Genomic DNA, 11,372 nt, shown 5'->3' on the forward strand with positions numbered 1-11,372 from the left:
ACAGCATGAAATTAAAGATTGTATTTTGAATTTATGAAACAATAACATGATGTCCTTTTATATGTCTTAACCCCTTTTTTTTCTGCAAAATAGTAGTTACTTATACTTTATTACGCTTTTTCACAGCCTTATCTTAACCAGATCTTTTTTTTAGTTTCTTAGTTTTCTTTCCATATCAGAAAATGTGAGTTTGTCAGTACACTATCCTAAGCTACTCAAATATCTTTCTTCTAAAATTAATTTCAAATGTTTCAAATACCATTTAATTATAGTATGACTTTCAGTGTGTCAGGTGCCAATTTTAATCTTCTACCTCCAAAATATCAGAAATGAATTTTATGTCTCCAGCAGCCTTACTATCCCCTTAGGCCAGTATCTATTATCTCTGTATTGGAGCTCTGCACAGTCTCCATATGCGAAAAAATCCCATGTCTATTTTCTGCTTTCAGTTCTCAGATTAAACTGCATCTCCATTGAGAAGCCTAGTTTGATGGTTCTATTCCATATTAGGTCATGCCCTATCCCCCAATAATTTTAAAATACTGCACATTCTTTGTTTCCTTGTATGCATTTATTTCTTTACTATTTATTTTCTCTCCCCACTCCAATATTGCAAATTCCATGGTCATAGAAACTATGCTAATTTTTTTATCTTTATATTTCTGGTATCTAATATATATTCTGGCACATCATGGGGAATTAATGAATGTTTAAACATAGAATGAATGAAAGAAGAAATTCAATAGAAGTTTAAAGCCGTGAAAATTGCAGTGATAAAAAAAAATGTGGTTCTAAAACACATGTTTAAAGGCATTAGTGTTGGAGAATTTTACTAGTTTATAAGCATGTTATAAATAAGTGGTAATAATGTAGCTACACTACCATAAAATTTCTACTACTACCACTGCTACAACTTTGTGACTACTACGAGACATATAATTATACTGGCTAATAATTTTATTCTAAGCAATGTGCAGGCATAATATAGAGATGAATTCATTTCAATTCTAGAATGAAAGATATGGTCAAAGACCTAGTATAAATATTATTTCTATTCTAGAAAGAACCTTATGATTAAAGATCTATTATAGATATCATTTTCCAAATTAAAAAAATACTGATAATCTGGTAGATTAAGCAATTTATTTAACTCACAGCACAGGTAAGTATCAGAAAATCTGACTTCAGCACCTATGCTCTTAACTGGTATACTCCATTGGTAATATAAATATAAAAAATAAGATTATAAAAATGTATAATTTAATAACTAATTAATATATGAGATACATATGTTGTAAATTTCAATAATGCTTAAAACAATTTCCTGAGTTTTTAATTTTTTTACCATTCAGAATTTTTAGATATCACTGAGTTTATGCTTTTTAATTGTACTATATATTGTGTTGGCCAAAAAGTTCATATTTTTCCTGTAAGATTGTTCTGGTAGTGTTCAGTTGTCTTTAACGTCACTAGAAAAAAGTTTGTTAGATAGTGACAGCTGTCATATCAGCATGCATTAAAAATTGGCGAATTTTTGTGCAGACATTTTAATATTGAAGATGGAAGAAAATACACAACATTTTTGGCATGTTATGCTTTATTATTTCAAGACAGGTAAAAACACAACTGAAACACACACACACAAAAACATTTTTGCAGTGTATGGAGAAAGCGCTGTGATGATCGAACGTGTCAAAAGTGGTTTGTGAAGTTTCACTCTGAAGATTTCTTGCTGGACAATGCTCCATGGTCTAGTAGACCAGTTGGTGTTGATAATGATAAGTTGAGTCTTTAATTGAGAGCAATCAACATTATACCATGCAGGAGATAGCCAACATACTCAAAATATGCAAATCAATAAAGTTAATGGTGAAAATGAATATTGTGTTTTTTTATTTTATGGAAAAAACCATATGGACTTTTTGGCCAACTCAATATTTTCTTATACTTTAATTTCAATTTATATAAAATCATCCAAGAAATAAAATTAATCCAGCAGTCTGAATAATAAATACATACTTTATAGTCATTAATAATTTCAATTTTATTCACTCCATTGTGGTAAGAAAACATAATCTATATAACTTCAGTCATTTATAATTTATTGACAATTCTTTCATACAGTCTACTTTGGTTAAAAGTCTAATGTGAATTTGAAAATGCAGCCTGTATTCTTCTTGTATGAGTGAATTTCTCTATAAATATTAATCTACTTATATTGATCAACAGTTATTCCTACTTTCTGTATTTTACTGATTATTGCTTTATTTGTTCTGAGAGATTTGTATAGAAATCTTCAATTATAATTGTCTTCTACTCTTTTTAATACCTTGTGAGTTATCATTTCATACATTTTGATACTCTTAATTATATACACATTTAAAATTGTTATTATGTTACTGATAAATTAACTCTTCATCAATAAGAAATGTCACCTTCTATGTACGGTAACATTTCTTGTTCTTATTATTAGCATTTGGATGATATATCTCTTTCCATACATTATTATTAACTTTGCTTTTCATAGACAACATAGTTTTGTCTTGTGTACACATATTATGAAAATCTCTTTTATCCAGAGTGTTTAGATAACTTGTGTTCATTGTGAAGTGGTTCGATTTATAGCTGTCATCTCATTTGTTTGTAATTTGTTTCATTACTTTTTTCTTTCTCCCTTTCCCAGTTTCTCCCTTCCTCTTTCTTCCCTTCCTTCCTTTGTTTTTCTGATCTGGTTTATTACACACAGAGGGGATGCAGCTCAGTCCTTCTTGGCTGCTGCCTTCCTCATGGCTACAAGGACATCGCTCAACTCCTCTCTCTTCCTCTAGGCACAGATGGTTGTCCCCAACCTGTTCTTGATGAATTTTAGGGTCCTATTGTTCTCAGGGACCTTGTGCAGCTCCATGGCACACCACTTATAGCAGGAAGCCACACACTCCCAGGATTATTTCCCTCACAAGTTTGGTGTGCTTGGTGAGGCACCTGTGACAGCTGTGTCTGGGCTTGCTCACTTTCTTGGTCAACTTGTGGCCCTTGTTGAAGTCATAGCCATGGGGTGACAAAGAGCCATAATTGCTGCCCCTCTATGGCTGCCAGGACAAAAGCGCTGTTTCATCACATTTTTAGATATTTTTTTCCTCCTTTTCCTCAGAGCATTTTAATTAATCAAGAACATTTATTTTTTATCCCTTTATAGTCCCAAAATTGGCTTACTAGCCATAAATCTTTGTTTTTTGAGCTGGCTATAAACACACATACACACTACAAGGCATTCCACATTCAAATAATATAAAACCACTTGATAGGTAGTGTAACCATGATAAACTATTACCTCTCCTGAGTCAACATTGACTCCTGGTGACCCTGTGAGTGAGTTATGTCCACAATGTGCTGTCCTGAGAGGCCCTGCACAGCTCCTGCAGACTCATGTTTGTGGTGATACATTTTTATGTCTCTTCCCATCCTTTGTGCTGCTGTTGTACGTTTTACCTTTATTTATGTTATAAACTCCCAAATATATTATTATTGTTTTTGCTTTACATAATCAGTTATTATTTAAAGACACTAAAGTCAAAAATATTTTTTTTTGTACTCTGACTGCTGTGGCTCAGTTTCCCGCAAAGCGTAAGGTCACTGTTCAATTCCTGGTCAGGGCACATGCCAAGGTTATGGGTTCAGTCTCTGGCTGGAGCATGTATAAGAAGGCAACTGATCCATGTTTTCTCACATTGATGTTTCTCTCCCTTTCTTTCTCCCTCTCTTTCCTTCTCTCTAAAAATAAATATTTTAAGTATACTTTTTACATATTTTTATTTATATTTATTATTTCCAGGATTTTATAAATTCCTTTCTGTAGATCCAGGTTTTCATCTAATAACACTTATTTCTGTATAAACAATTTATTTTAACATTTCTAATATGACAACCCTTCTAGTAATTCATTCAATCAGCTTTTGTTGGTTTAAAATGTATTCTCTTTATTTTGAGAGGTATGTTTACCAGTGAAGAAATGTTGAGAGTTTGTTTTTTAAATATGTAAGGATGCCATTCCATATTTTAATTTGCTTAGTCTCTTCTTACAAGAAACCTTTGATGATTCCTATCTCTCTTCCTTTTTTTTTCCACTCAAGTTGACTTTTCATTTTTTTTTTTTTCTTATGATGAGCTTTGGACTGATTTCCTTTATGTCCACCATTTATTGTGATTTATTGGACTTTGTGGATCTATGTGTTACACTTTCAATAAAGCTTGAACATTTCTGATGATTGTTTCTTTAAATGGTGCTTTCTTTTCTACATTTAATCTCACCTCCTATTTGAAATCCTGTCACACAGATATTAGAGTATCCCAATGTTACTGGGGCTCTGTTTATTTTGTTCACTTTTTCATTTGGGTGATTGAATTTGGAATGTTTCTGTTACTGTATCTTTAAGTTCAATGTTATTTTATGAAGTTTGGAGAAAATATTTATGACTGTGGGTTAGACAAAGATTTCTTAGATACAACAACAAAGAATGATTAACAAAAGAACAAGAAAAATAGGGGTAGGCTGATATTTTTGGGGAACGGGATTCTGGGGCAGTGGAGGGATTGAGCAAACAAAAAAAGGAAAGAAAGAAACAAAGAAAGAAAGAAAGAAAGAAAGAAAGAAAGAAAGAAAGAAAGAAAGAAAGAAAGAAAGAAAGAAAGAGAAAGAAAGAAAAAGAGAAAGAAAGAAAAAGAGAAAGAAAGAAGAGAGAAAGCAATTATAGACTTGGGCAACAGAATAGTAATTGTAGATTGCAGGGGAGAGAGGGCAGGTGGAGGTGGAAGAGGTTATGAGGGCATAAATGGTGATGGAAAAAATAAAATAAAAAAATAAAGAAAAAATTGAAAAACTGTATTTCATAAAATTTTGAAAAACTTCTCTTCATAAGACAGTGTAAAGGTAATACAAAGATAAACCACAGGCTGGGAGTTAAGTATTATCAGATTATATATTTAATAAAGTATCAATAAAGAGTATTCAAAATTCAACAACAAGAAAACAAAGAACGCAATTTTAAAATGGTCCAAATATTTGAACAAAAACTTTATCAATGACTTATAGATAGAAAATGAGCATATCAAAAAGTATACAACATCACTACTCATTAGGAAATTATAAATTAAAATCACAATAAGATATTATTGCTCATATAGTAAAGAAGCTTAAGTTAAGAAAATTGACCACATTAAGTGGTGGTAAGGATTTGAAAGAACTGGAACTCTTATACTCTGCTGGTGGGAATGCAAAATATTACACGTGTTTTAGAAAACAGTTTGGCAATTTCTTATACAGTGGAACATTAAACTCCTACCTGAGTTAGACATTCCACTCCCAAGTATTTACTCAAATATGATGAATTTAATGTGGCCTAGATAAAAGATATTCAGAAATGGTAAGTATTTATTTGATTAGTTAACATACATTCACTTGATTAGTCATCATAAATGTAGCATGAGTGTCTTTAAAGGGGTAGGTCAGATGGAAAGCTAGATGGAAGAACATTTATAGGAAATTCCCATTAGAAGTTTACATTTACATAAATAAATAGAGATCAGACAGTAATAGAAAAAGTGAAGTCAAGGAAAATGTTGCTTACATGACTGGTCTATTTTGAGATTAGAATTCCTAAATGTATCTTACAATGTTTTATTAGAGATATTTAGAATGAGAAGTATAAAATGTTTTATTATGTAAGGATGGTAAAGCATGCACACACTTTTTGAAACAATATTTGAAAAGTAGTATAAAAGTTTAAATTTGTGTTTTGAAAAGTATGCATTTTTAATTCAGCTGGATCAAATGATGTAGGCACTAATGAAGGCATTGTAATTCTCTGAAGCACCTAATTAATACATTTTTTGATCAATTTAATTTTCTAATCAGGTAGTGATGAAGATAAAGCTCTATTGAGCTTGCTAGATTATGGCCTCATGATATGAGGCCAAATCAATGTAAATTTAACTGTATATTTAATACATGATATGGTTATAAATAATAGTGAAAAATAACCTCCAACATAACCTTCCTATATTTAAACAACGATCATTGCAGATGCACTTTCTTTGATTTTGATGGCAGGAAACACTGGCAATAGTACACACCCAAAAATGTATGGACAATCTTTCATTAGTTAGATATAAAACCTTCTTTTTGTTTGGATATGCTTTAAATCACTTGAAAACTTTTACAGTTTTATAAACCTTATTTCCAGTTATTTGTGGTGACCCACATAAACCGTATTTAACACACAAAAGTAGCATCTGTGAAGAAATGTCTACAATACTCAACAAGTTAATTGTCAATAACAATAATTCTTAGTTTTCACATTATTGCCTAATTATGTTTTCCCCTAAATTTACTGTTTTTCATAGACAAAAATAAACAAAAAATTTGCTATATGGCAATTCACAGAGTTTCTTAATTAAATGTACTTAAAAATATTTTCATATATATCTAATGAAATTGTCAAAAGTAATTCAGAGATAATGAGGTTTTTCTCAGATGAACTAGGAAAATATCATTATATACATCATTTAATTTTTGCTAATTTTAGATTAAGCATTTAGAGACTATAGATTTGTATGCTTGTAAGTAATTTAAAATTTCTCCAGTGTTAGTCAGTGAGTATGTTCCTTGAATTTTCTGGTTTCATTCTTTAGTTTATTGTACAGCACCTAAAATGGTAAGTAACAAATGTAAGGAATGCATCTTCTTACACAGCCCTGGGGAAAGAGCATAAAACACAGAAAATATTGTTAAAAGACCTAAATACTATACAATTAATCAAGTTCATTTTTTCATAAATATTTTAATCACTAAAGATGTGTTAAAATTACTTCCTAGAGGGCTCAGATGATTCCAAATCCAGTTTCCTTGGTGGGTCATTCCTGATGTTTATGGGTCTCTCTATGATGAAATATTTCTTGACATCTGCTTTACATGCTTTTGAAACCCATTTGTGGCACATTGGTTTGTTGATGGTGGAAAGAAAAAGTATCAACTTGAGTGCATAATGTTTTTCAGAAATACTGTTAGGAAAAATGTATTTGCTCTTCCTGCTTTCAGGCCTCATTTATTAAAGTAACTTTTCCTTCTATCTCTCATTGTTTATTCCTCCTCGCTGCCTATTTCTATAACCTGGCCACGTTCAACCTTTGTCCTCTTATGGCACACATGAACTAATTACTAAAATTCTGTGACACACCAAAAATTATATTTTTTGCTGATCTGACAAAAAGATGTATAATTTTGATTCATTCACACCAGACAGCCATTGTTGTGTTGGCTGTTGTCATCTTTTTAATTTGGCAATCTAAAGGAAAAGTGGCCACTGCCCCTGACTAAATAGTTGAGTATTGAATGTTTTAATAATTCTTGCAGCACATTGTTTGAAAATTGCTGCTGTAAATGAATAATCCTTGCTGTTGCAGAAAGCCAGTCCTTTGGCCAGGACTGAATCTTATTTTCTCCTATATCTTCTGAAATATAGTGTTAAATAAAGTTTCCCTTCTCTCTCTCAGAACATCTGACACATGTTTTTCTCTCTTTTCTTTGCTATTTTCAGTGACACAGAACATGCTTTTATTTCTATAATTTAAGTAACAACAACAATAATCACATTTAACCCACTTGCCCTGATTTTTAAAGCTCTACTTCATATTTTTCCTTTGCCACACAGGTTGTGAAAAAAGTTTTCTGGATTCTCTCTCTAGCTTTGTCTATCCTTTTATTTTCTTAAATCCATCTAAACACAGATTTGCAACCATCGATCAAAGGGGATTGTTTTTAACAACGTCAGCAATGTCCTCTAAATTTGTTAGTCTGGTGGTGAAATACCAGTTCTTATCTAATAATATTTGACATACCATCAACATTTGGCTCTTCTTTGCCTGACATTGTTAAAACTTCATTTTAGTTGTTTTCTTATAAAATCAGCCTCTCCTAGTGAGTCTCTTACATAAGTTCACCTCTCTTTCCTTTATCTATATGTTGATATATCACATTCATTACTCTTAGCTCTATTTTTTTCTCTATGTACTTTCAAAGACTAAGTGATCACATTCAGATCTGTAAGTTAAAGACTTACATCTCTCTTTTTGGGACAGATTTTGTCCTGACGTCCAGATTATTATATTAATATCTAGTTGTCTGCTTGATATCACACTTGATATCTAACAACATCTGACACTGATAACATCCAAAAGGAAACTTCTATTTTTACCCTTCAATCTACTCTAACCCTTGTTTCTTCCTATCTCATTTGATGGTATTTCTAAATTTTCAGTTATATAAACCAGTTTCTGATGTTTCTCTCTTATAATCAACATCCAGTCACTCAGAAATTCCTGTACGTATACTTTATCTTCCAAATGTATGTAGGGTCAAGTCATTTCCTATCATCAGCACTGCTACCATACCATCTCAACTTGATTATAGAAATAGTGTTCTCACGGGTCTTCTTATTTCCACTCATATTCTCTGGAGCCTCTTCTCAACGTTGCATTGAGAGTGATCCTTTTTTGTATATTTTATTGATTATGCTGTTATAATTGTCCCAATTTATTTTCCCTTTGCTCCCCTCTGCCCAGGAACCCCATCCCTCCAGCAATCACCCACTTAATTCATGTCCATGAGTTGTGCATATAAGTTCTTTGACTTTACCCTTTCCTGTACTATTTTTAACATCTCCCTGTCTATTCTGCACCTCCTACTATGCTTTTTAATCCCTGCACCATTTCCCCCCTTCTCCTCCTTTACTATCCCAGCTGACACCCCTCCACATGCTTCCCATACCTATGATTCTGTTCCCTCTCTGGTTTTCTGTTTAGTTTGTTTTTGTTTTTATTTTTCAGTTTCTGTTGTTGATAGTTGTGATTTTGTTTCATTTTAATGTTCATAGTTTTGATCTTCTTTTTCTTAAATAAGTCCCTTTAACATTTCATATAATAATGGCTTGTTGATGATGAAGTCTTTTAGCTTTACCTTGTCTGGGAAGCACTTTCTCTGCCCTTCTGCTCTAAATGATAACTTTGCTGGATAGAGTAATCTTGGTTATAGGTCTTTGTTTTACATCACTTTGAATATTTCTTGCCAGTCTTTTCTTGCCTGAAAAGTTTCTTTTGAGAAATCAGCTAATAGTCTTATAGGCATCCCTATGTAGGTAACTCTCTGATTTTCTCTTGCTGCTTTTAAGATTCTCTCTTTATCTTTGAAGTATGGCCCAAAAGTGGGGGGGGGGGGGTAAATCAAGGCTCTAGTGGGAGAACTGAGTGATGAGGACATAGCCAACCTAAAAGAAGCACAGTTAAAAACACTGGTGATAACGATGCTCACAGATTTGACAGACAAGATTAAGTATAACAGGGGAGAGATGAAGGTTATATTAAGTAAAACAAATGAAAATTCACATGAAACTAGTGAAAAGGGGAAGGAAACCAAGGTTCAAATCAACAAATTGGAACATAAGGAAGAAATAAACAGTCAACCAGGATAGAAGGAGGAAACAAGAATTGGGGAAAAATGAGGAAAGGATTAGGAACCTCTGGGACAACCTTTACCATGCCAACATTCGAATCATAGGGGTGCCAGAAGGAGAATAGGTAGAGCAAGAAATTGAAAGCTTATGTGAAAAAATAATGAAGGAAAACCTTCCTAATTTGGGGAAGGAAATAGACATACAAGTCCAGGAAGAACAGAGAGTCCCAAACAAGCTAGATCCAAAGAGGACCACACCAAAGCATATCATAATTAAAATGCTAAAGGTTAAAATACAGAGAGTGATCCTTTAAATCTAAAAATGTGATCACACTGTTCCTCTTCTCTAGGGGTAGTGGTTGGCTATCTATACCCCAAATACCAAACGTTAATGTTTGTTTGTTTGTTTTAATAAATGAAGCTTTATTGAAACAGTCATACCTTATGGGGAACTGCTCCTTGTGGTTTTGGGACTTGAAACCCCAGCTGTGAGCCAGGCTGCCTCACCTCAGGAAGTCTCTAAGTCTCAACAGAACACTGGAAAGTGGGGCAGGGAGAACTGAAGGCTGCTCAGAGGGTTTCCACAGGAATTGGGTTTAAAGAATGTTTATTATGCTTTGGAGCATGCCCTGCTTTTCTTATCTCCTAGTTAACTATAAACAATCTCTAGCAAGGAATGTATGAAACCTTGTACCTAATGCCAGTGTGGTGTCAAGATGTTTAACAGACCCTGACACAGACTGGTCACCGTGCCCACTATATTGTTGCTTGTAATCTGTAACTGTCGACTGTAATCCAGGTGCCTAAAAGCTATTTATGATTTATGAATTTTGACCTTGTATCTCCCATGCATACCCTTCTCAATAAAAAGCACAAGGGATGGGGGTCTTGTGCTTTTCTCCACTAGAGGGAAGAGCTGCCTCCCCCCCACCCCCCCAGACACATACAGTGTCCTGGATAAATTTGTTCCACCATGGTCATGAAGCCTCTACTGGAGAGAGTAATTTTCAACTGAGCCAGGGCATTGGAAGCTGCTCAGCCTCAATACCTACTCATTTACATAGTTTCTATGATTACCTTTATGCCGTGGCTGCAGAGATGAATAGTTATGAGAGACTGTATAGACTGTACATGCTAAACATATTTAATATTGGGCCTTTGCAGAAAGTTTGCTGATCCCTGTTTCACTCAAAATTTAGGATACCCACTCCCCATTTTCTCAGTCATGCTAAATGCCTTAAACATTTAAATAGTCTACAAGACCCTTCATTACTTGACTTTCAGTTACCTCTCTCTCATTCTTGTCAAACATGTCTTCTTATTGTTCTTCTTTAGAATTTTTGCATTGTCTGTCTACTTTGTCTGGAATAATTTTTCTTTAGGTGATCCCTGACTTAAACCCCTGAATTCTTTCAAGTTTCACTCAATTGTTAACTTAATAGGGCTACCTTGGCTCTTCTTTAAATTGAAACTAACCCCACCAACTCTATACCTTCAATTACTTGATTCCCTTTTGCTGATCTATTATTTTCATAGTATTTAGATTCTAAAAATTATTATCTGTAATTTCGCTCAACTTCTCAACAATAAAATGTAATCTCAGCTCTGCCAGGATTTGGTTTCCTGAACCATCCCATAAACCTAAAATAGTTTTGGACCCAAAACAGGTGCTCAATATATATGTACATAATGAAGTATGAATCTTGTGTTTTAAATACTCAATAAAGCAACTGGTATGTACCAGACATATGAGTAGATAAATGCATGTGTTCATTCGTGAATGAATAAAAAAAGAGTTTCACAGTGGAGACTTGGTGACATAAAATGAAAGATAACTTAAACTAGTGAGAAAATTTTAATTTTGTTATAT

At 33.2% G+C, this 11,372-nt stretch overlaps 1 pseudogene; it reads right to left on the minus strand.

The window, feature by feature from the left end:
• Window positions 1-2,758: 2,758 nt before the first annotated feature.
• On the minus strand, window positions 2,759-3,070 carry LOC149995995 (large ribosomal subunit protein eL36 pseudogene; annotated as a pseudogene).
• Between the last annotated feature and the right edge of the window lie 8,302 nt (window positions 3,071-11,372).

Source organism: Furipterus horrens, unplaced genomic scaffold (assembly GCF_987537825.1).
Source record: "Furipterus horrens unplaced genomic scaffold, mFurHor1.1.pri manual_scaffold_12, whole genome shotgun sequence".
In the NCBI taxonomy this organism is placed as follows: Eukaryota; Metazoa; Chordata; class Mammalia; order Chiroptera; family Furipteridae; genus Furipterus; species Furipterus horrens.